General features: G+C 38.2%; 1 protein-coding gene across 1 annotated transcript in view; it reads right to left on the bottom strand.

Annotated features, from left to right (window-relative positions):
- The window catches only part of Scn9a (sodium voltage-gated channel alpha subunit 9), a 145,086-nt gene extending 118,434 nt beyond the window's left edge, over nt 1-26,652 (bottom strand). Inside the window, exon 1 of the mRNA XM_028867387.2 lies at nt 25,731-26,652. The gene's annotated coding sequence lies outside the window, so the exon portion shown is untranslated. The remainder of the gene's footprint in view (nt 1-25,730) is intronic.
- Between the last annotated feature and the right edge of the window lie 286 nt (nt 26,653-26,938).

The following is a 26,938-nucleotide window of genomic DNA, read 5'->3' on the forward strand; positions in this document are numbered from 1 at the left end:
CATCATCACTGATTCCTGAGAACGATGTACATTAAGTTACTATCAGGCAATCCCAGGAAGACTGTGAAACTTACTCCTGGGATTGGCAGAATAAGGAACCTTTGCCATTTGCCTTGAAAAATCTCAAGCAGAAGACACTGCCCTACCACATAGGTAACGAGTATCCTATATTTCTCCATCTCAGGACCTTTGCAACAAAACTGTGCCACATTAGAGGCAATTTGTCTTGTCTCCCTGCTTTGTAAAGAAATAACAAACATGAAATGCAAAGTTACTTATGGCCTACTTCATTATCTTTCTTCTGCCCTTGTCAATATTTCAGAATGTCTGTAGGCTTCATCAGAGGACATTTGAAAATTGAATACCCCATTGTGAGAATACTCTCATCACTCAGAATTCATATTCATTTTAAAGTCTGATAGTAAAGGTCTTACTGTCTTGGATCCTGTTTTCCTCACCACAGTCCACCCACCATGACTTGGCATTTCTCACAGAGCATCCAGTATTGCCCTTGGAAAACTAAATGCCTTTTATTCATTTCAGCGAAGTTCTAGTGTATACTACTGCTTTTAATGATATAAAACAATCCAGTGACACGCAACAGAAACTATATTAGACACTGTGAAGTGTATCCTGCTTGAGCATTATCACGACATGAAAATGGCCTCTGGAGGCATTTCTCCTAATGAATGTGAGATGCCCGCCCAAGCTGGAAAAAAAATCAACACCTGTTTGTGAAAGATATTGTTCAGCTGCTACCCTGACAACATAGCATATTAGTGACTTAAGGGACTGCAGAGGCATTCATTATTATTAACACATAAAGTAACTGGAAAGGAACTGAACATCATGCAGATGCAGAGAGACTGACCATTGTTCTTTTGATATCATGGATTTAGATTGGGAATCCAGCTCTCTGAACAGAAATGTGATACGTAAGACATCATAATAATGCACATTGTTTCTAATAGTATGTTAAGAGTCCAACAGAGGAGAAACTCACATGTGAAAATATAAGAAAAAAGACCTCTGCATCATAGTTTGTTGCTATTGTTTTAATAGTACTGTGGCTCAAACCCAGACCTTTGCCATGCCAGCCAAGCATTCCATCCCTGGGCTACACCCCAGTTCTTGTATAATAGTTTTGAGACAAAACTATCCACATTTACATTAGGTAGAACTCTACCTGAAAACTGAGTGTTATAAATGGAAAATTAAATAAGGAATGTTAAGTAGAATTGAACCATCCACATCTCCGTCACTTTCCTTCATACCAGCGTGTTGTTATTTGTATGGCACACTTTACAGTTTGCATGATTATACTGAATTGAGAAGATAAGATGTTTTAGTACTGCTAAGTAATCTATGTGCTCAGATAGTGTACTTTCCCACACTTCTACCTCTTGACCCATAACCAGACCCCCTTCTATAATCTTCTCCAGGATCTTGCATTTTCAGTTTTCTGTAGTTTCCCCATACACTTCTGTCTCATGGCTCAAAATAAAATACTTTATCAAATCAAGTGACTCCTTAAGAGCACACGTGAGAGTAATGCTATGCTATTGTGCTATGTCCAAGGGTTCACAAACAATTGCTCTCAGAAAGTCTTTGCCACCCAAAGATAGACTTCTTCAAGGAGGCAATCATTCCAGGTCCTAGAGTCTAGGAAGCTGGTCACAAGTGGCTTTTGTTTCTCCTGGTTTACTAAATTGCTGTGAAGGATGCCCCCCTGTTGAGATGAAAATCCTTGAGTTCTGTGTGATTTAGAATCTCTCTCTTTCTCAACTGTGTCATAATCAACTAATAATGCTGAAAGCATACCTGTGGCACTATTGTTACTATTCCATCATTTTTTTCAGTGTTGTAAAACATTAATGCTTTACGTGAAGTAATCAATGCATTACAAAACTGAAAATAAATCCAGGAATCAATGTCTGAAGTACCTGAATTGACTGATGGGTGGTCCTTCTCTAGACCTATCCTTCATATGCTTCAAATTGAAGGGGCTAGACCTCCAGCTAACCCAAATCCCAGAATTTGAATCTGCATAGTGAATTTATAATTTATCACAAACGTTTTCTATATGGATTAAGCCTTATACTTCAGCAAGATGATGGGGATCGAAACTCAGTGCAAACTCAAAGAAAAGATACTTCTAACTTCTAAATTAGCTATGACTCTCAGGAAGCACCCCAGGGAGCAATCAATCATGAGGCACAGAAAGTGAGCAATATCTCACCTTTTCCCGTCTGTAATTGTTTATTGATTGCCAGATGGTTGGTTCCTATAAACCAAGAGTGAAAGGCATTCAATATCTACATGTGAAAAGCAGCTGCTTTATAGCTTAAATGTGCCCTTGAAGTTCAGCAAGCTGTAATTTTTTTTATCTACTTTTACCACCATGATTATCAATAGTGCTAGAAATGGTAAATGCCGTCCTTTTAGTAGAGGCTCAAGGAGTCAGTCATCATCTTTAAACAGTCCTATCACAGAGGCATTCATTTTGGTTCATTATCAGACTGTCTCTTCCCTGAACTGTCATCATACTCTTCCAGTCTCTGGATTTCCAATCTCTTTTTCTTATGTCCATTGGACATACTTTCCTGTCAGAGTGGCAACTGAAATAGTCAACTATGTCACTTCTGTGTTTAAAAGTCAGCAGTGGTATTCCCAAAGAGTATGGGACTAACCACAAAAGCCTTACAATTGGGATCACAGCCTTATTCCCAGCTATGCACTCCCACCAGCCCATCCAAAACTCTGGGTCCTGAATTATAAGTCTTGCCCCAGAGAGGATTCATGGTCATTCTTCAAGATGTCATCCATCCACGACTCCTTCCTTTTAAGTCTCTGAAGCAATTGCTCTCACTGTAATTCAGCAATGTTGCCTTTCAGCTTCTAAAAAAATATTGGAAATTATTCTACCTCAAGACCCAGCTATGCCACACCTGCGCGTATATACAAAGGACACGCCATCTTTCTATAAGGACACTTGTTCAACGATGTTCATAGCAGCATTATTCATAATAACCAGGGACTGGAAACAACCTAGATGTCCCTCAACTGAAGAATCAATAAAGAAAACGTGATGCATTTAAACAACAGAATGTTTACTCAGCTGTTAAAAAATTAGCATCATGAAATCTGCAGGCAAATGGATGGAACTAAAAAATATAATCCCGAGTGAGGTAACCCAGACTCAAGAAGACAAACACGATATGTACTCACTTATATGTGGATATTTGCTATAAAGGATTCTATAATCCACAGACCCAGAAACGATAACAAGTAGGACCCATGCAGGGAGGATGCATGGATCTCTCTGGGAAGGGAAAATAGAATAGATTTCATGAGTGGACTGTGGCTGGGTGAGGATGGGAATAGGAAGGATCAGATGGGGGGATGGAAGGAGTACTGGGGGAGAGATTACTAGAATGGGGGAGAAGCATTTCAGGGGTGAGGTAGAAACCTAGTGCAATGGAAACTCCCAGGAATCTATGATGGTGACCCTAATGAAGACTCCTCATAATGTGTGATACAGAGCCTGAACCAGCCATCTCCTTTAGCCAGGTAAGACTTCCAGTGGAGGGATTGGGACATCAACCTAGCCACAAAATCTTTGATCTACAATTTGTCCTGCCTACAAGATGTGCTGGGGTAAAGGTAGCTCAGAACTTACAGGGATGGCCAATCAATGACTGATCCAACTTGAGACCCACACCACGAGAGGGAGCCCACAGCCGAAACAGCCTGGGTGTCTACGAACCAGAGGCTTGATAACCCAGAGACCTAGGATAGAACCAAACACAACTGGAAAAAAAAAGTCAATGACGTGATTCCTGATGATACTCTGCTATACTCGTAGACTGGAGCCTAGCATAATCATCATCAGAAAGGCTCCATCCAGCAACTGATAGGAACAGATGCAAAGACCCACAGCCAAATATGAGGTGGGAGCTGGGGAATCCTGGGGAAGAAGGTGAGGAAGGCTTGTAGGAACCAGCGCTATCAAGGACACCAGGCGAACAAGGCTCACAGAATCACTAACCAGGGCTCACAGTAGCTCAGAGAGACTGAACTGACCATTAGGGAGCTTTCACAGGACTGATCTAGGTCCTCTGAATCTCTGTTCTGGTTGTGGTTGCTTTTCTTGTGGGACTCCTAACAGTGGGAGCAGGGACTGTCTCTGACTCTTTTGCCTGCTTTGGGATCCTTTTCCTTCTACTGGGTTGCCTCATCCAGCCTTAATGTGAGAGGATGTGCCTAAATCATATGATAATGTGATATGCCATTTCGATTGATACCAATGGGAGGAGTGGATCTGAAGGAGAGGGGAAATGAGGATCTGAAGGAGAGGGGAAATGAGGTGGAAGGACTAGAAGGAGAGGAGAGGAGGAAAGGGAAACTAAAGTCTGCATGTAATATATGAGAGAAAAATAAATAAAACCAAAAAAAAAAAAGAGAAAAACAAAACAAAAACAACAACAACAACAAAAACCCCTGCTTTGTCTTCATCCTGTAAGCATCTTATCCAGCCTTAAATTACATGGTGATACAGCGCACAAGGCCTGGTCATCACACACTTATTAATTTACCTCTAGTTCTTACTTCATAAGAAAGGAATATAAAAATGAGAAGAAATTCATTGCAAAAGCCCTTAATGATACCAAGAAGTCACACAATTCAGAAATTTCTCTGTTTTTTTAATTTTAACTGTTTTCTTCAACTTGCTTCAACTTCTGCATTGAATCCGATATTTTATTAGTATTCTGGGAATTTTCTCACCATCTTGTAACTTAAGAATATTAAAAAAATACTTCTAATGTCAGATAAAGATAGATGCTACCAATAGTGCAAAGTAGAACACCATATGTATATGACAGATTAGGAGTTAATTTTATGAAACACTATGCAGACAATTGGGATAGTACAATGTATAAGCCTATGGTGGCCATGTTTATAGAAATATTTCGGGCTGGCATAGTAGAACACGCCAATAATCCCAGGTCCTGGGAAGCTGGGTTTCCTTGTAGTAAGTTTCCTTGAAGTATAAAGCACGATGTGTTTTATCTCTTTTCTAGAAATAAACCGTAAGGGAATGATTTGGTGTTACTATGTAAGCAGAGAGATTATCAGCATGCCTCCCTCTGCCCTATCATTTCAATCATCTGGGCTATCAGATTGACCAGCCTCCTGTCCTTGTGCTCTACTTGGTCTTGGGAAAGGAAGCATCACTACAGCTGACTCAGAAGAGCCAGCAAAGGAAGATCTCAGAAGTCTACTCCTTCAAGCCTGATAAATTCAGAGTGCACACATTGGGTAATACGGGGAGGTGTTTTGTTCAGAAGAAAGGGATGGCTGTGTATGAGGGTATGCCCTAAAAAAATCACGAATAAAACAGTTTAAATAACAATTATTTTCAGTAATTTATCATCTCCTGAGAGATCAAATTAAGCTGTCTGAAACTTGTCTTAAATGAAGGTATAAAACTATAGCTTATGAGTACACTTTTTAACAGGCTGGTATTGTCTGTGGTTCCAAACTGGCAAACATATTCTCTGTCAGTCAGCTTCCTGATGTTTGCTGATGGGCACTGGGAGGAAAAATAAAAGGTTATTCATTCCAAAAAGCAATTGTACATGCCTGATTTTACTCTTGAGGGGGCTAACAGCAATTGGGCTAACAAGAGAAGGAAAGAATGACTGGGACTATAAATATTTTTTTGATAGCAACATTTCTTTATATCTAAAAATTTTAAACATTTTTAAGGGGGTTATTTGGAATGCTAACTAATTTATATTTGACACATTTCTTTTTTTATAATCATATATTTAAGATATGTATTTCTAAGCTTTTTTAAAAGTCTAATTTTTGGACATAAAGGTTTTCAGGGTAGGCATTTAACGAAATGACTTGAAATATGAAGTGCCTAAAGCAGAAAGAACAACAAAGCCCCTCTAGGTGTGAAGATATGTCTTAGGATCCTAGCACATGGGGAACAGAAGCAAGAGGAGCAGTGGTTTAATATCAGCCTCAGCATCACATGTTTGAGAGCAGCCTGGGCTACATGAGATCCTATCTTAAAAGACAACACAAAGCACAGCAACAATAATTCAAAGCAAAAGTACATGTGTTAGCATGGGGATGAACTAGTCCAAAGCATTTCCTTTGTGATTTTTATCAAGACACAAATACTTTTTACTTATAGTTCACAGGAAACCATCAACTGTGTGATTTCGCATGAAAATCAGCTTTCAGCAGCTGAACCGAGGTACTGAAAAACAATACACATCAGAGGCAACCACACACTCCTTTTAGATGGAGCACATGGGATTGTGCTGCTGTGATATCTGATATCTGCATGACTCCTTTCCAAAGGACTGATGCATATTTAATCAGTTTATCTAATGGATGTGATTTCTCAAGTCACAGCACCCCATTAGGAAGGCTCTTGCCCTGCTTCAGCTGAGCACTCTCATTACATTTCCTGACTCTGTGGTTTCAGAGAAGCTGCAGGGCTGGAGAATTCCCTGACTGATCCATCTGTCTCTGCTGTGGACAAGAGAAGACAAGATGATGGAGGTTTGCAGGACTGGGGGTTGGGGAGGAATAATCTGTGAATTCACCACATCTAAACCTTCAAAGGTGCCCTTATGTAAAATTTCGTTATCAGAGAGCAGATTTTCAATGCCCTATCATTCTTGGTTACACAGGAGCGCAAATATCTTCCCAACACATCTCCTATGGCTTGGCAACTGCAGTGGAATTGCTAGCTCACAGTTAGGGTATGACCTAACCACTAAATGAAGCTGAAAAAAGTCAGACTTGGTGACAAATTAATGATGGTAATTAATTGAGAAAAATAGGAACCTACTTAAAAGCAGATTGCTGGATTTGGTAGGATGTCCCGGTGTTTAAGAGTAACCCACACAGAGGTAACTGTCCTTAACTCTAGCTCCAAGGGATCTAATGCCCTCTTCTGGCCTTTTCTGGTACTGTACACATGTTGTGCATAGACATACATGCAGATAAAAAACAAATACACTTAACTAATGAAATAATTTAAAAAAGCAGTTTCGGCATTTTTTTTTGTGAGTGACACTGGGATCTTTTCACAGTTTTAGATGCTGTTTATGCTTCTCTTTTTGTGCTCTATGTGCAGCTTCATATGTTCTTAAAATAGGGTTTTAATTTATTATACGTTTTAGAATGCTTACCATAGTAATAAAATTACCTTTTCCTTCCCTTGTTGTAAAAGATGCACATATGTTTTAAATCTGTTTTTTTCATTAACAGTGACTTTTGTCCATTAATGTATTCCATTAATTAAATTGAATGAACAAAACTTTTCTCATGGCTACAAGACTTCATACCACCACCACTTCTACTTTGAGGTTCTGAAAACATCTTGACATCTTCTAGTATCTTTATGGTTATATTTTATCTTAAAATTTTGAAAAGAACAAAATAAAGAAAAAATATTTCTGATCCAGGACCTTAATGTATATGCTATAGCATGAAAGTCTCTTTAGGAATGATATTTCATATATATGAGTGATCTCAGATATCATCTATCTATATATATATGAATTTTAAAATGAGGAAATGTATCCTGCTTTAATTAAATATACTTTCACTACAATTTAATGGATTAAATTCCCTCATTTAATTTCATTAATTTTTTATTTAGTTATAATACATTCTAGAATATCTCCTATAAACTGGGTCTAGGTACTCTTCTCCACCACCTGAAATATCTTGAGCAATTATAATAAGATACTGAGTCATACTAATCGAACTTTTTACAATAAGGATGAATTCCAAATCGCAGGTTGTTTCAGGAATAAGAGCACTTCCCTAGAAAACACTGTGACTTCATCCCCACTTCATTCTGTACTTTCAATTGTATTTTTCCCCCTTTGGCTGTTCTTGCAGAAGATAAGAGCTCAGTTTTCTGCACCCATGTGGTGGCTCACAGTAGCTGTAACTCCAGTTCCAGAGGAACTGACATTCTCTTCTGACTTCCACGGGCATCAGTCACACATATGACACACAGACAAATATTTAACAAAAGACTCATATACATAAAGTAAAAGATAAAATAGATCTTTAAAATCAGCTGTAACCTGGAAATATCTCTGCATTAATACAGGAGATCAATAAAATGCAGAACCATTTCTTATTACAACAGCTTCATATCATTTTATTATATAAATGTACTGAAATTTGGTTGCTTGTCCTTCACTATAGAACACTCAAGCCACTCCCCAGAGCCACATTTCCTTCTCTAGCATATTTTTACTGCATGGCATGACATTTGTAATACAAAAGACCAAAACAGGAACTGTGGAGTCAAAGTTGTACTTGAATTTTATTTCTGAAAAAGAAAGCATTGCCAAATCTCATCTACCAATTAATTCCTTCCAGTAACAAGGAGTCAGGGAATGTTTGTCCATGTCTTTAGAAGAGTGGCATATAATTTTGGTTATTTTGAAATACACATTGGAATAACTGGTGAGATAGTAATCAATGGGTCTTTAATCACACACACCACCCATGTGTCTCAATAATACCTATTAATTAATATTCCATCATACTGATTTGAAGTACTAATCTTTGTAATTCCCATATATAATGTTGATTTCTGGACACTGTAATTTTTTTATGAAATGATCACTAGATCAGTCTTATGCACTATTTAAATTATTCGGCTTCCATAAAGTGATTGAACATTTAATGGGATGATTTCTATCAGATACTGTCATTGCTCTGTGTATCTTTTCTAGCTAACTAGTGTCCGGGTGGTACAATAGAGGAGAAGACATAAAGAGATGATATTTCTATGTACTGTTATTTCCTTTTGGATTTTCTCCCTTAGGGATTATAAAAATACCTTATCACAATAAGAAAATTGAGTTTAGCTAGATACCAAGATAGAGTTTCTAATGTTAAACATATCATCTATAAGTTAAATATAATAACCACCATTTAAGTAATTAGTAATTTTATTGGAATATGTTCCTAATTGTTAACATCTTTACTTCAAAATGAGTAATGTACTTATTAAACTAATGAACTCTTTAAAGGAGCATTCTTTATCAGAAGTGGTTAATTTGAGGGATGACAGACACCACCTTTTATAGTTTCAAAGATAAATTTTTAAGGTTCAGGGAACATTGCGGAAGAGTGGGTGGGAAGATTGCAGGAGCCATAGGGTCAGGGATTTTGCTGTGAGACTGTGTCTCTTAGTAACATCAGAATCCACACCCCTAAATTCTCACCAACATGTCTTCTGTGGTGTGAGCTGAACAAGCATGACAAGTGTGACACCGATAGATACACCAAAGGGGAGGAGAAAGACCCACGAGAAGAAAACATCTATCCTCCCTCAAATTTATCCTCCAAAAAAATAACAGGAGACTTGAATTCTGAAGTAAAGTGAACAGGTAAGCCCCCCTCCAAAAGTTAAACTATCTTTAAAAAAATCACCAGTTTAATTACCACTTTCAACAATTTATTTTGAAATGATGTTTATATATTGTAATTTTATTGCATTATAAATTTTAACTTAATTTAGTCTTTTCAGTTCCTATTTTTCATTTGCTAGTAGCCCCTAAAGGGGAAGTCAATGACTACAGAACTTAAAATATACAAGGACTTGCAGATAAGAAATCCATGGGGGTAAACTTTAACCTTCAGGCTTTAGTTCTTTTTTTTTTTTTTTTTTTGGTTTTTTGAGACAGGGTTTCTCTGTGTAGCTTTGCGCCTTTCCTGGAGCTCACTTGGTAGCCCAGGCTGGCCTCAAACTCACAAAGATCCGCCTGCCTCTGCCTCCCGAGTGCTGGGATTAAAGGCGTGCGCCACCACCGCCCGGCTCAGGCTTTAGTTCTTAGGAAGAAATTTTTCTGAAAGTTACTATGAAATTAATGGAGGGAAAAATAGTGACTTTATTGAGAATTAAGCGAACCAAAGAAAAGATTTGATTTTGTTTGTTTTTTTATTAAGAAAATTTTTATTCATTTTACATACCAATCACAAATCCCCTTCTTCCCTCCTTCCACCCTACAGTGTCGTGTCCCCCCGCCACCGCCACTGCCCATTCCCTCCTACAAGAAGGTAAGGCTTCCTATGGGGAGTCAGCAGAGCCTGGTACATTCAGTAGATGCAGATCCAAGCCCCACCTCTCTGCCTCAAGGCTGTGAGAAATGTCCCACCATAGGTAGTGGGCTCCAAATAGCCAGCTCATGCACCAGGGATGGATGCTGAGCCTACTGCCAGGGGGCCTCTAAAGCAGATCAAGCTATACAACTGTTTTGATCATGTAGAGGGCATAGTCCAGTCCCGTGGAAGCTCCACAGGTGTTGGTCTAAATTTCACGAGTTCCAACTAGTTTGGTTTGGTTGTCTCTGTAGGTTTCCCCATCATGAACTTGATGCCAAAAATTAGGCCCTCCTACATCAATTAATAATCAAGAAAATGGCCCATAGATATGCTTATAAACATATAAAGCCTAATCTAGGTGATTCTTCAATAGAGGTTCTCTGTTTCCAAGTGTATCTGCTCAACAACCAAGACTATTCATCCCACAATGTATTGCTGAAGATTCTAAGTGGTACATATTTCTGACTTTCTTCCTACTTAAGGAAACAAGACAGTATTTCTTTTGCATTAATTTGTTACACAAGTATAACTGGAAGTCCATCCTTTGCAAAGCTTTTTGCTATGATCCCTGGAGATTATAACTATAGTGAGACAGGATCCACGCTTCACTATTACTGATCATAACCCTTAATAGCTCAGATTAGAAAACAGAGTAACTGACTTTTAACTAGTTAGACAATTGATGATGAATTCTTATCCTGTTTAGGAAAGGACCAAAACAATCCCAAGCAAATAGAATGCTGGAGGGATTACCATTCCAGATTTGAAGATACATTACAGAGCCATAGTTATAAAACAACATGGTACTGGAACAAAAACACATGTAGACAAAAGGAATAAAACTGGGGGACCAAACATGAGAATGTGTAACTCCAACCATCTAATATTCTACAAACACATACACTGGAGAAAAAGCATCCTCATCAAATGGTGCTGGGAGAACTAGACGTCCACATGTAGAAGAATGAAATTGGACCTGTGTCTATCATCTTGCACATAAGGTAACTCCAATTGGATCAAAGACCTAAATGTGAAACCTAGAACATTGAAACTGCTAGACGAAAACATTAGAAATAAACTACAGGATGTAGGTGAAGGTGTAGGGAAGAACTTTCTGACTGAAACTCCATTTGCCTAGGAATTGAGGCCAACAATTGATAAATGGAACATCATAAAACTGAAAAGTTTCTGACCAGCTACAGACACAATCAATCAAATGAAGAGGAAGCCACTGAATGAGAGACAATCTTTGCTAGCTATACATCTGAAAAAGGATTAACATACAGATTATATAAGGAACTCAAAAAATAAGGAGTCAACACATACAGAGGAACAAATGGGGTCATGAGGTAGAGCAAATAATCAAAGGCAGTATTCAAAAATATTCATCATTCCTAGCAAAGAGGGAAATGCAAATCAGTATTTTCCCCCTAAGAAACATTGCAAACATGCCCTGAAATTTGTAAAGAAGAGATGTCATTAGAATTCTATAGTCACTCGGTAAGCTATGCCTGAGGAACACCAGGGCATTTTCTTGGTTTATTTCTTGGAAGATTTCTTCCAATGGGAATGTTGAACAATAGCCACAAAAATTACTCAAAATGTGCAAATTATTGCAGTACTCTCATACTGTTTTAGTGGCCGGAGTGTGACACTCAAAGGTAGCCACAATGCTCACCATTGTCACATTAACACATTTCTCCCCAAATAAAACAGAAGTTTCAATCCATTAGAGGTAAGAAGAAAATATGAAATATTTTTGTAAAATGAACCAAAATGGTAAAAGACAACTTTTAATGAGAATTAAGGGTTTCTCAAACATTATTCTGATTGTATTATTTATCTCCAAAAGAGATTGAGTTAAAATGAGGCACAGTCCTCCATCCCTCAAAAATTTGTCCCTTGATGGTTACTGCAGCATTGACTTACTACACAGACCTCTAGGCTTGGGTAGTAATCTCGAACCAAAGAAGCTATTGAGTACTATTTTTGGCTTTGCTTTCTGGCCAACTTAGCAATTGCTTACTTCCTTCACATCTCTCTGTTCTGTCTTATACTTCTTTATAGTGTTTCTTATAATTCACTTGTGAAGAATGGGGCATATTTATTACATTTCTCTGACAACTAACGTTATTCCTTCATGTTCTGCGGAGGGCAGTCTACAGTGTTTGCAATGATACCCGAATAGCTTCTCGACGCAGACATTCTCAAGGAAGAAAGGGAGGTTAAAAAGACAGAGAGTAGGGACTACCTTAAACTCCAAATGGGGAACAGATATGAGGCTTCTGAAAGCTAGCCAGAGGCGCCGGGGCATACCCTCTCCAGGCCTTTGGGATCCTGCCAGGGCCTCTCTCTCCACAAATCTCAGTGGCACCAGCACCAGCCTGGATGCCAAGTCCTGTCCTACACATTCTGGAGACTTGCCAAATGGTGCTAAATGATTGATCACTAGCCCTAGGAGATTTCAGCTGCCTCCCTCCAATCCCTAGTTCATTTTTTTTTCAATATCTTTTGGCTAATGTTTCACTTTTAGGAAAAGATCAACCTTGTAGCATTTTTAAATCTTAGTACACGTTAACACGTGAGTACTCAGTCATCCACAGAACTCTTAATGCTAGGGTCCTGGACTGGGGAGTACAATTGTGGTTAAACACAGCACAAATTCTCGTGCTTTTTCCTGAGGGTGGAACAGCCACTGGGTAATAGAACTAATTTCAAAATTCAACTCACAGAAGAAGAATTAGGGTGGAATTACCTGGCTTGGGTGGATAATGTCACTCCCAACAGACATTGGTTATTAACTGAAAATCACAGTACAAGGCAAGGGACACCTCCTTGAGAGCTATTGGCCAGGGGCATCTAGAGGTCTCCTAAACAACACAGGGTATTTTTACCCACTATAACCATACAGTAAGACTTGTTTTCTGTTGCTGTAATAAACACTGTGATTAAAAGTAACCCGAAGAAGAAAAGGTTTATTTCACTTTACAAATTACAGCCTATCATTGATGGAAGCAAGCAATTTGGAGGCAGGAATTGAAGCAGAGACCTTGTAGGAAAACAAATTTCTGGCTTGTTTCCAGCCTCATGTCAGCTACCTTTCTTATATAGCCCAAGCCTAACTGCCTTGGGTTGGTACTGTCCTCCATGAGCTAGGCCATCTTACATCAATTAGCAATCAAGAAAATGCCCCATAGACATGCTTACAGGTCAATCTGATAAAGGCAATTCACTAATAGAGATTTTATTCTCCTAGGTATGTTAGGCCAAGACTAGCCATCACATACTCTATTCCTGAAGACATCACACACCTTGGCTGCTGGACATAAAGAAATTAACCTCAGAACAATTAGGAAAGTTCCTTGCTTCTTGCTAGATTCCATCATACAGAGAGATGCCATGCAGGCTGCTGGGGCGGGGGAGCATCAGTGATCTTATTTGGCACTGACCCTATATACTACAACACCAACCTGCCATGTAAGATGTGCCTTTTGGCAATATGGTAACACAACTGTTATTGGGTAACTAGCTGCTTTCTTGATGGATCTGAGGCCGTTGCCACTGACCTAGTAATCCTAATTAAAAGCCCATGGTGGAGGTCTTAGGCCTCTGGGTAGACCGTTACTCTGGTATGTCTAAGTGGTTATGCTGTCAAACTTTTCTATATATATATACATATATTTATAACCATACATTTGCCGTATTCTCAACCTTGGTCATTGAACTTCATTTTGCAATGGGTAAAGGTCCATGGAAAGATGCATAATTGGTCAAATTAGTGAGAATAAGGGGCTGATATCTGTGTTAAAACCCCCACCACCAAGGGCCAGGAAACATAGAAAAAGAGGGGTGGGGATGATATGAGTTAGAGGATAGGGAGTACTTCTGTGAAGTGCTGTCTCCTGGGTATTGACGTCATGATCTCACAACAGCTGTGGTTACCTACACAAAAATCTATAAAAGACGAAGCAGGATTAAAATCCTGTCAGTGATGTAGATGATCTCTAGGCTCCACCAGTTACTAAGGAGATATTGGCACTGGATAGTTACTGGGCTTGGGCAGGGGAGAGTTATTGCTTCCTGAGGATGTGGCACTGGTAAGTTTCCTACAATACAGTTGATAGCTTTACACCCTATGCCAAAAGGGCACCTCTAACTGGATATAATGGGTTATAAAAGAAAAAGACATGAAATTGGAGGGTTCAGGGGTGTGGCATGTTCCCAGAGATATAGAGGGAGCTTAGAGAGGGGGGATAGGCTTAGATATCATAATATTGCATTCTCAAGAAAAGAGTTTAGAAGAAACATGACTCCATTTGGGGAGGCACAGGCACAGGTTCCTTGCATAGGCCAAAGGCCAACTCCCACGGGAGTCAGTTCTCTGCTTCCAACACATGGGTCCTGTGGGATCTAGCCGAGGTCTGCACTGCAGGTTTGATATGTACCTTTACCTCTTGAGAAATCTGCCTGGTCTATGACTTCATTTTTTAGAAACTGACATCAAAAATAAACTACTCATGGGAACCAAGTTATCATCCACTTATTCCTACCATTCTTAGTAATTTTTATTGGAAACAAAGCAGATTTTAAAATAAAGTTGAACATGTTATTGTATAATAAATACTTACCACTTATTTAACACATCTGTGAGGATCAATCACATATATGATTCTAATGAGGAACACTTTTAGGAACAAAATATGATCTCATTTTTATAGATAAATTGAATTTTAATTGTCAAACAAACCTACATTTTTAATATATGTAACTTGATAAATTTGGATCTGTGCATGCACTTAAAATAACCATCAGCATTCACAAGAGTTCCTTCCATTCCTATGGTTTTCTATTCTTCTTTCTTTTTCTTGTGTGAATTTATTTTCTCATTAATTTTTTTGTTGTTGTAGAGTCTTACTGTGTTTTCCAATTCAGAACCATAAGCCATCCTCCTGCCTAAGACTCCTAAACAGCTGGGAATTCATATGTGCTCCAGCATATTCTTCTGGAAGTGTTTGAGGTTGTGCTTGTTGTTTGTTTCAGAACTGTAGATAAACTTCAAGGGCTCACAGATGTTACATAATAACTGTAATGCCTTGTCCCATTGTAGAACTTGAGCCTATTCTTAGGTGTATAATATTATATTGTTAACTACACATACTGCATTGTGTGGCAGATAGCTAGAACTCATCCATCTTGTAGAAAACCTCCAAACCTACAAAAAACAGCTCACAATTTCCCCTCCCCCAACACTAACTCTACCACTTCCCTAGTTTCTTTTCCTACTAAATCTAATCATTTTAGATAAGTCATGTGGATGAAATCATGTAGGATTAAACTCTCCCTGATTATTTTGATTAGCATGTCTTCAGGGTTTATCCACATTGACAGAAGTGGGAAGATTTTATTCTTCTAGGCTAAACATGCACATTTGGAAGCATATAACAAATTTCCTTTCTGAATTCATCTCAATAACTTTTCCAGTACTTCACTATTTGAATAATCTTCATGAACATAGGGAAGTGATATCTCTTTGAGGTTCTAACTTCAATTTGTTTGGCAGAAACACAGTACTGGACTGATGCATAATGGTAATTGTATTTTTAATATTTTTATTGAAAAATTTTCTTCTCTCATAAAATATATCTCAACCACGATTTCCTCTCCTTCCACTACTTTGAGCTCTGGCCCCACCTCAGCTCTTCCCCAGTTTCACTTCTCCCATTTCCTTTCAGAAAAGAGCAGGCCTCCAGGAGACAACAACCAAGCATAATAAAACAAGGAAAAAGCCCTCATGTCAAGGCTGGATAGTGCAACATAATAGAAGGAAAAGAGTCCCAAGAGTAGGCAAAAGAGTCAGAGACATATTTTAAGGAGGCAATATTAATTTAAATTGTGGTTAAATCATTTAAACATTCCTGCCAAAAGCATATAAGTTGTCTTACCAAGTATCAGGTGATATCTCACTGTAGTTTTGATAAACCTTAGCAATCTAGTGGACAAGGTAGAAGTCCACAGTCACTTAAGAGGTTAAGATATATCATAGAATTCAGAGGTCAAATGCTGTGGAATAATTCTTTTGTACACTGGTTTAATAAAACATTGATTGGCCAGTAGCCAGGCAGGAAGTACAGGTGGGATAAGCAGACAAAGAGAATTCTGGGAAGAGGAAGGCTGAGTCAAGAGATGCCAGCCTGCTGTCCAGGGAGCAGCATGCAGTGGCACACAAGTAAAGCCATGAAACATGTGGTGACATATAGAGTAACAGAAATGGGCTGAATTTAAGTGTAAGAGCTAGTCAGTAGTAAGCCTGAGCTAATGGCCAAGCAGTTTTAATTAATATAAGCCTCTGTGTGTTTACTTGTGTCTGAGCATCTGTGGACCTGGCAGGACACAGGAAAACTTCCAACTACAGTCAAACCCTGTTTTGTTTTGTTGAGACAAGCTCTCACTATGTGGCCCAAGCTGACTTGAACTCTATTAATAAGAAATGTTAAAAGAATAATTTGGAAACACAATAATTAGGATCATAATATAAAATGAGTTCATCTTCTAAAAATATTTCTGAATCTCTGAAGGGTAGTCTTAAATTACTAAAGTTTAAGAAACACTGATTTACATGGATAATGGACTGTGAGAATAAGTACTATGTTTTAGGCTACATTTGAGAATAGCAATTTACAATATTAGAAATATTCATATTCCATTCATTAAAAATGTCTAAATTCTTACTTTTCAAGCCACAAAATTTCTTTCAACACTGTCCTTATCTTTCTTGTTCTTTGCAAGGTCATCTTATTTCCTCTACTTCTTGGTCTCCTAACATTCAGAATATCACTCATATTTCATTACAGTTCTTTTCTTTTTGGAATGAACTTTGCCAAACATTTCATATATATGTCCCTTTTCATGATACAATGGTTCTTTAATGCCCACCTGGGAAAGACTCCTGTTTCTCTCTCACATTAAACAACATACTACAGTAGTAATGCAATCACCTCACACCAATACGCAGTTGCTTGATTTCTAAAGTGACATAACAACATTTAAAGCATACAGTAACTCTTTCCAAATTTCAACCTGTTTCAACTTCATTTTGAATCCAATGCACTCCCCAAGTGTAAGATGAGTATTAAGTATTTTTCCATCTTCCCATTTATCCTTTTTCTTTAGTATTGTAGTTATGCAGTTTGACCTATTTAATTACAAATTTAGATTATTTTAGCTCCACTATGTATTAAAAAGCTTCTATTGAATAATTAGTTTAACTACTAGATGTGTCTATGTTTCTGTGTTGAATAAGTACAAATATATGTGTATGTACATACATATAAACACACACACACATATGGGAAAGGGTGTTTATGTGCCTCTCTGTGTGAGCAGCATTTGTGTGTGTATGTATGTCCATATGTATAAATGTGTGTGTCTATGTATATTCAAGTGTATTTGTGTGTGTGCCTATGCATATAAAAACTAGACTAAAACCTTTGGTATTGTTTATCAGGTATTCTGCACCTTTTAAAAGATTGAGGTTTTTCTTTGCTTGTTTGATTTGAGACAGTCTTTCACTGGACTGGAACTCACCAAGTAGGTCGATTTTCAATATATTCCAGAACCCTCATTTTCTAAAGCTGAGATTTAAAACACAGACCACTACTGCCAGCTCACTTTAGATGGGTTCAAGGAATGGAACTCAGGTCCTCATGGAAAGCAACTCTTCATCAGCTGAGCTACCTTCCTAGCCACACACACACATATATACTTTTTATCTTAAACATATTCACATCACTAAAATTTAGAAGTCACTTGGCTGTTGGAAACCTGAATAATTTCTACATCTTAATATCCTTACCTGAAAGAGTGACTGAGGACATTCAAAGGGGACAGTTGTAAATCAATGATGTTCTGCTCAGTATAAATGAAATCTTCACAAGTAAGACTACTAAACTAATATAGTTACTATCAGTAATTTCAGCAACATGTAAATATTGTCATTCATGTTCACCCTAACAGCAAAGTTCTTATTATCTGTTTGTTTTCTAATATCTTTATAGTAGTGTTAGCCAATACCCTGAAGCATATGAACTATCATTTTCTGTAACTGGAGAAGAATTGTGAGTTTCTGGAGAAAATACTGAATAAAATCTGTTAAACTATTAACCTTATTTAATGATTACATTACAAGGTTCTGATTTTATTATTATGTCATATGAATGGAAATTGTGGCAATTATTTATATCCATGCCCAGAAACTTTGTTTGCTTCTTTGAAAGTTCTGAGTGATATTTCAGACAGAAAATTACTAGAGTAAATTTGAATGTCATTTGCAGGTGAAAAATTTCCAGATATACAGTTTCCAAAACTTCCATTAAAAGTATTATAGGTAAAGAGATGGCTTGCAGACATAGATACTTGCCATGTAAGCCTGATGACCTTAGTTCAACCACCGTGACCCATGGTGAATGGAGAAAATTGGCTTCCAAAATTTGTCCTCTGACTTCCACATATGCACAATGATACACACATAACGACACTCAAACATATATATCATACATACAGACATATACAAACACGTAAAAATGTTTCTTTTTTTTTTCATTTAAAAAGCAGTTATAACAGTTTGGGAGAGGGCTCCATCTGTAAAGTGTCTGCTGCGCACACCCGAGGACATGAGTTCAGATTCCCTGTGACCATGTAAAAGTCAGGTACAGTGACAGAGTCTACAACCTTAGGATGAGAAGGACAGAGGCAGACAGATCCTCAGGGCTCCTTGACCAGCCAGCCCACCTGACACGATAAGCTCCAGGTTTAGTGAGAGAAACTGTTGCAAATAAATAAATTTAAGTTGAGAGTGATGAAAGAAGATGCCCCAAGTGACCTCGGACCTCTGCAGACATGTAAATACATGTTTAATATGTGTACACTGACAAATATGTATTATACACACACACACACACACACACACACACACACACACACACACACACACACACTGGTGATCCAGCGCATAGGATTTGGGGGTATGGGAATTATGAGTCAGAGGCCATCCTGGACTACACACGGAGACCATATTGTGTCAAACAACAGCAGTATCAATAAGTAACTACTGATTACAGAAAGTGTTAGTAGAACATCTGACAGATAACTTCCATCACTGAGCACTCTTCTTATGTAGAATTATAATAATGCATTTTCTAAAGCATGACAGAAATAATGAGGGGCGTTTATCAAGTTCTTTATTTTAAATATTCACCTGTCTTTCCCTACTTAATTTTTAGATATTTTATTTAAATATTTAGCAATGACTTTTGCCCAAACACTTAACCGACTGTTAAAAAGTGTTCAAAATGAAATGGTACTAACTTAGAAATGAAAAGAGGTAACCACCTTTAAAAATGGCTAGGGGAAAGCCTCATCAATAATCATTGGAATCTATTTAAAAGTAAAAATATTTAGCTGTATTATCATTTATATTTAAAATATAATCATAACACATTCCTATTTCACATACTAGTTTACCAAATGCATTTGTTTTTGAATGCCTACTTTCATGTGTGTACAGTAAAATGGCTGAATATATTTATCTCTATACTGTAGCTATATACATACATATATAAGTAGTTTCTTTAGCAGTCCTTAAAAGTAGATATTGATGACTTTACAGAAAATGAAACTGAATTTGAGACATCAGATTTAACCAAAATAGCAAAGCAAGTAACACAAAAATCTAGACTAAAAAGTAGTGTCACTATGGTAAGCACAAATTTATTTTATGTGATTTTAGCATCTTATAAAAAAGATCTGCAATGATTCTAGAATAAAATATGGATATAATAGGCCTTTTCAGAGGCACTTTGCATAGCCATTCCATTAAAGTTTATTTTTGAAATTCTGTCAAATGATATGATAAGATCGTAAGGACTTTGATCCCAATTGATCCCCGAGAGTGCCACTTCCCTCCTCTCTATGTGAATTACCAGGAGCTGAGGAGTTTGCACAGAGTAGCAAGGCAAGGTTTATGTAGCTAGGTGTGGTAGCATATGCCTGTTTCCCACCAACCAGCAAGTGCAGGTGAGAAAGGAGGGTCTTGAGTTCTAGGTCCATCTGGGGTTTCATATCGATACCCTGTCATCAAAATATGTATTGTGCTGAGTGGGAAAAAATTATTTACTTTGAAATATTTTATTCCTTATAAGTATTATTTATAGAAACTGAATCCATTAGATTTATCTAGAAGGAATGTTAATTTTATATTATCAGAGAAAGCAAAAGCATAATTTGTTAGCAAGCATCCTATTTATCCTATTTACAATGTATTTCCATATCCCATGTTCACTAGAAAATATTATCCAATAGACTTGAAAGGATAATTACTTAATAGAATTTAAATCAATACATGAAATATGATAAACATTCATTTTATCTGATTTTACTTGTTGGTATTTAATTGAATATATACATTTATTTAATTTTGGCTTTTTAAAATATTGACCTTCAAACACATTATATTTTATCCTAATTACTTTGGGTTTAAAAATGTATGCTTTATGAACAACAAGCAAGATTGTTAGGGACTATAATAAGTGAAATTATCCCAATTTTTTAAAAAAAAACACTGAGGCGCCACCATGCAGTCTAATTTGGCATGTGATACACACAAAATTTCATTAAAAATCACAGTGGAAATGTCCTTGTACATATCTTAATGCACCTGTCTGATATTATTAATCTTCACTTACAAATTCAATTTTCTTTTGGTTTGTATTATTTGACCTGAAAGTGGAATATGTAGTGGCATGTATGTCAAATGTTCACAAGAAGAAATGTAGGACAGAAAACAAAAGGGGGAAAAGAATTAAGCAAGACATTTTTTACTGCAGAGTAAGTGCAAGAAAAGGCACCCATTTTCTCTAAGTCTGTAAGTGAAAACTCATAGGTACATTTGAGTTTTATTGTATTTTTTGATAAATGAGTCAGAAAGCTTTGTTTGAAAAGTCCAAGTAGTTATTTTAAAGAAATTTATGAACAATCACATTGCTCTCAACACTTGACACATAAAGTAACTAGCAATGGAATGACAATGATAGTTTTTTAACAATAATATATGGCAGTTTGTCTCTGTTATATCATGTTTAAAAATCCAAAAAGTTCAATTTTCTGTGTTGAATAAGCAATGGCAATGTGTTTAATTTGCAGTAAATTGGTGTTTTAAATAAAGAATAGCAAGGGGCCATTTCCTCGGTGGGATTAAAAGGACAGAAAAGAACTTGGGTCTATACATTGCGCCAATCCACATTTATCGGTCAGGGTGTTTTCTGGTACCACTCAAGGTCCTCCCTTGCTTTCCCTCTTTATTATGGTCTGGCACTTCTCCTTTCCACCCACAAAGGTTTCAACCATCCAAATTTCATTACTTTTTTTAGCTGCCAAGGGCTGATGGCTTTCCTTATTGCGGAAGGCCATTTCCTTCCAGTAATGTAAAGAGGAAAGAGTAAATAAAATCCTCAATGAGAAATTCTATTTTGTAGGACAGCAACACACCAAAATTGATCTCTGAGAGTCCATAAAAGCATTTTATACATATTTTGAAGCTCTCTCATAAATCTTCATACATAATATTTTATAAATTTATATAAAGTCCATTTTATTATAGCCTTGCCATGTCAGGTGCAAATCTGATGTACTTGGTTCTGAAAATGCCAGATGTTCCTATATAAGAATGAGCTACCTCACTTATGATATATAAAATGGAAAGACCTTCTTCAGTTAATACACAGATCCACTCTAACTCTTTACTATGACAATGTGTCACCTTAATAAAGATTTCACAACATACCTAGTGAAAATTCATGGATCCCTTTAATATGAAACATTGCCAAAAATTTAACAGAGAAAAATAAAACCCAAACCAAATGGGCACTCATTACATTGGTTCAGTCTCTGTGAGCCCTGTGAGCCCAGGTTAGTTGAACCTGTGGGTGTTCTTGTGGTGTCCTTGACCCCTCTGGCTCCTACAATCCTTCCTCCCCCTCTTCTGCAGCATTCCCCAAGCCTGGCCTAATGTTTGGATGTGTGTCTTAAGGGGAGTCTTGAATCATGTAAAGTGAAGGCAATAGAGAGGCTAACTTTGTATATAAAATGTTGAGCTGCGGAAAATTTCCCTCTATACAAAATTTCCATTAACCAGGATTAGCATTGAAGTCCATATCTTCATCATAGTATTGACAATGCATTTTCATGGCCCCTCATTCCTTTCTGAGCCTTCCTAAATTAATACTTCATATTTGTAAGATAATTTCATCAAATACCTGGAGTAAACACTATGATCATAAGGAAACTTCAGGATCATTTCAGTAGACTCCCATGCCCTAAGTTCATTCAAGTCTCTGCAATTATTAAAACAAGTTCTTTAATATCTTAGACAGTGATTTCAATGATCTTTAAATCCTTAAGACTTAATCTAATAGTGTCAAGAGACTACTGATAGTTTCCACCCATAATAATTCATTTATTCCCATTTTTCTTTAATATATATTTTAATCCATTTATTGTCACTGCCTTCCTAAACATACATTATAATCTACTTATCTTTGAATGTATTACTGCATGTACTGATGAAAACTGGGACATTTTAATTTTACCTCTTCAAAATCATAGCACAGAGTTGTAAACATGCAAGATGTTTGATCACTTACAATGCTGAAGCATAAGATGATACATTTCCATTATTGAGCTATGTTATAGTGAAATAATTCATGTATTCATGCGTCATTATTTACGTAAATACATACAACCCCTCTACTGTTCATGCCAACTCTATAACCAGGGTCAGTAGTAAAGGTGTTTCATTTTGGTGTGTAATTCTACAAAATATCTGAGGAGCATAAGAAATGCTCTAGAGTGAACAAAGAAAATTCTGAGATCAAAACTAAAGTGCTACAATCCACACTGATAAGGTGTCAACAATGATCTGCTGGAGACAGAGATCTTTGAGTTGAGATATAAAGTCTGAGGAGCTGGTCACTCACACAAAAGACAGCAGGCAAGAGACAGTATTTGAGATATCCTTTGGCTGTGATGTTGCTCCCAGAGTTCCAGGTACTGAAATACAGCATGGTAGTAACACACACACACACACACACACACACACACACACACACACACACACACAAACACACACACACGGTGGGAGTGGAGGAGGGAGGGAGGAAGGGAGAAAAGGAGGGTGACAAATAGGTCCTGTAGAGGTTAGAAAGTAAACAGCATGCCAAAGGGGGCTTGCTATTGCTGTCACTCAGTCTTGGTGCTTCCATGTTTAATTTTAATTTTTTTGCAGATATGAAGCAGTGAACATTTATTTTAAAGAATAAACACAACGATATTGCTTTGAATGGAGAATAAATTACAGAGAAAGAAATCATTGAAATGAAGAGAGTATTCAGTCTGAAGTATGATTCCAAGTAAACTGTGAGGCTGACATGAACTAACTTTCTGGCTGGGTAGATAGAAATTCAGATAGATGAGATACACTGGAGAAGTACCATGTAATAGACATGTGTTTGGGAGGGAAGACTGATAGGTCCTTCTAGAGGTGGACAGGAGCAAATGGGGTCATAAGATAGAGTGAACAATCAAAGGCAGCTTTGAAACTGAATGAAATGTGAGTTTCTTACTCAGCTTATAAACATTTAGAAATACATTAGAAATGTAAGACAGAGATTTAGGGAAAATCAAATATGATTAGCATTGGAACACCTAGCCTGGTTCATTTACATTAATAAACTTTAGCTTCCTTATAAGAGTAATGAGAAGTTTTAGAAAAATCACACAAACCCTTCCTCACACTTTGTAGCCATGTGCACAAATAATACAAGTAAATCAAATATGTCTTTATTATCTATGCAAATGCCTCAAATGATTTTCCCTTGCCATAGATAAAGGGAGCTGAACACACGCAATACAGTGAATAAAAGGTGCTGATTCCTCCTCTGAATTTCTTTGCAGCCAAATCACCTCAGCAACAAGTATCAAAATACACAGAAGCTTTATGGCTAGATGGCTCCCATGATTACCTGCGGCTCCCTGAGGGGCTGTGGGGAGGAGGGGAGGATAAGGAGGGCTGGATGTTTTTGGCAGACATCCAAATCTGACTCAGCTCTCTCCAGGAGCAGCACCAGGTACATTGAAAACCCAGCTCTGCATCATAGAAGTCCAAGCACACTTTATGCATATCCAGTGGTAATGTGACATTGTGTACCAACTACACAATGGTTTACTTCTAAAAGGAAACTCTCCTTTAAACAACTGTAGTTGTTTTTTAATACTGTTAAAAATATTGGCATCAATGGTCTAAACACCATATTTTGTCTGGCATCTTGTAGTGAATGAGTTACTCTAACCATCTTGATAATGTCATACATGGAAATCAGATAAAAGGGACTTTTTAATTATATTTTTTAAAAGGAATCCCACTTAGTTTAAATTGAAAGAATGAAAACTCTAGTTTAAATTGGTAAAAATGACCAAAACAGAAAGAAAAAGATGTCTTTTTCCAGTGCTCAGAAAAACGAGCTGGAAAAGAACGGCTTTCTCGGCAGAAGGGACCCCACAACACCGACTCACATTCAGGAAATCCTACCATTTGTGTAAAAGCACATGCTAATTTGGTCTTTATCTTTTCTAAATTAGCTTTGGAGAAAAAAAAAATCCCCGAGCTTCATTCTGAAGAAAATTGCCATCAGATTCAGAAAATTTACTATGGGTGCTAAAACTCAAAAAAGTAAAAAAAAAAAAAAAAAAAAAAAAAAAAAAAAAAAAAAAATACCATGTAAAACTTTGTACTATGGTTTCAAAGGCTGGCATTAGTGTTTTGTTTGATAATCTCCTTTGGATCCCTTGCATATACACATGCAAAAAGAAAATTCACCCTGAGTTCACGCCATTCAGTGGTTCTACCTATTTAGTCAAAATAAAATAAAACATATCTAAGTTTCACTATACAGTGTTCATTGGCCTGAAAAAAAAAAAAAAAAAAAAAAAAAAAGCTGTTGAGAAAGGGGCTGGTCCATTATCTGAGTGTGTGTGTGTGCTTTTCCGGGATGCGTAGCTTTTCTGACCTTTCTCGGGTAAATCAGCTAATCTGGTTTTGCGTGCTCATCTTGGCAGACACAGCTAGACCTCACATGCTTCTTTGCTAGTAAAGAAGTATGAGCTGGCCCTGGTACTGAGACCCATGTAACAACTCTGCTGGAGTAGACGGAGAGAAATAAAAGATTATTAAGCACCGCTACCTTTTTCTTTGCACATAGCCAGAACAGGTAGGCTCAGAAGCCGCAGGGGTGTGGGGGGCAGCTTTCCGGTTGAAACAGTTGGATCTCTTACTCCGCTGACCGCCCACCCCCTTTCCAACCCTTTGTGCTCCTGGTGGCGTAATACTTGGTGGCTAAATCCGAATTTTGTGAAATGGACACAGGTGGGTGTGGCAGTTGAAGGAAGCATAGGGAAGACCCTTAAGTCTCCTTTCCGCCACACCCGAGGGAGAACCAAGAGAAAAAACGACTTTCACTGACCTGCGACCTGGCCCCACGGATCATGCCCACCCGGTGTGTGCACCTGCGGAGGAGTCTGATCCAGGGAACTCTTCCTCTCTCCCCAGACTTCTTTCTTGCCACTGCTTCTTTCTTTGAAATCCTGTTGCTCAGAGCGCCTGCTACTATCAGGCGGATACTCAGGCTAGCCTAGCCCAGCCTGCGCAGCCAGGATGGGAAAGCCTTCAGTCACAACTGGAGCTTTGGGGAGGCCTGCACGGAGTCTGCTCCCAGTCTGCCCAGGATGAAGCGACCCCGCCCTCGGGCAGCCAGCAGCGTCGCTGGGCCTTCTCGACGCTCCCTGGGCTCTCAGGTCCCCACCCCTCGCTCCCTCCTCCCAGCCCTACAGACAGCGCAGGGCGGAGACTTAGCAATTGGGCGCGGCGCGGGGATGCTGGGGATGCAGCAGCCTCTGTACTGTGCGTTAGACGAAGGGACAGGAAGGGGTCTCGCAGCCTCTCATCCGCTGCCACCTCGCTGGGTGGAGAGTGTGTGCGAGTGTGTGCCTGTGTGGTTCACAGCTAAGAGAGCCCTTCCCTCACCTCGCCTCTCCTCCCTCCAGGCCCTTCCTTCCTCCTGTTCAGCGCAATAGGCTAATGTTTCCGAGAAGCTACTTTGTGGCTTGATGGCTGAGCCTCAGAAAAACTCCAAGGCTGAGAAGAGTAGCAAAGCGCTGGAGCTCGGGGAGAGGGTGCAAGGAAGCATTGTTCTCCAGGTGCCTCCCTGGCTACAGGTTGAGGCCAGGAACTGTCCCTTCCTATGGGGCTTGCCCTTGGTAGAGCTGGGCAATGGTACTCAAAACCCATCTTTAGTCTTTGTCCTTTACCTGCTTCTTACAAGAGACGAGCGCAGCCCATATTTCCTCTTTTCTTCCTGGGAAGCTCTGTGGTAATTTGAATGAGAATGACCCCCGGGGGCTTGTGTATTTGGATGCCTGGTTCCCAGTTGGTGGAACTGCTTGGGAATGATTAGGTCCTTCCTAGTGGTTCTCAACCTTCCTAATGCTGTGAACCTTTAATATAGTTCCTCATGTTGTGGGGGCCCCAAACATAGAATTATTTTGTTGCTACTTCATAACTGTAATTTTGCTACTGTTATGAATACATTTAAGTTTTCTGATGGTCTTAGGCGACCCCTGTGAAAGGGTTATTCAGCCCGCAAAGGGGTCACAATCCATAGGTTGAGAACCA

The sequence above is a fragment of the Peromyscus leucopus genome, chromosome 4 (assembly GCF_004664715.2).
Source record: "Peromyscus leucopus breed LL Stock chromosome 4, UCI_PerLeu_2.1, whole genome shotgun sequence".
NCBI lineage: Eukaryota > Metazoa > Chordata > Mammalia > Rodentia > Cricetidae > Peromyscus > Peromyscus leucopus.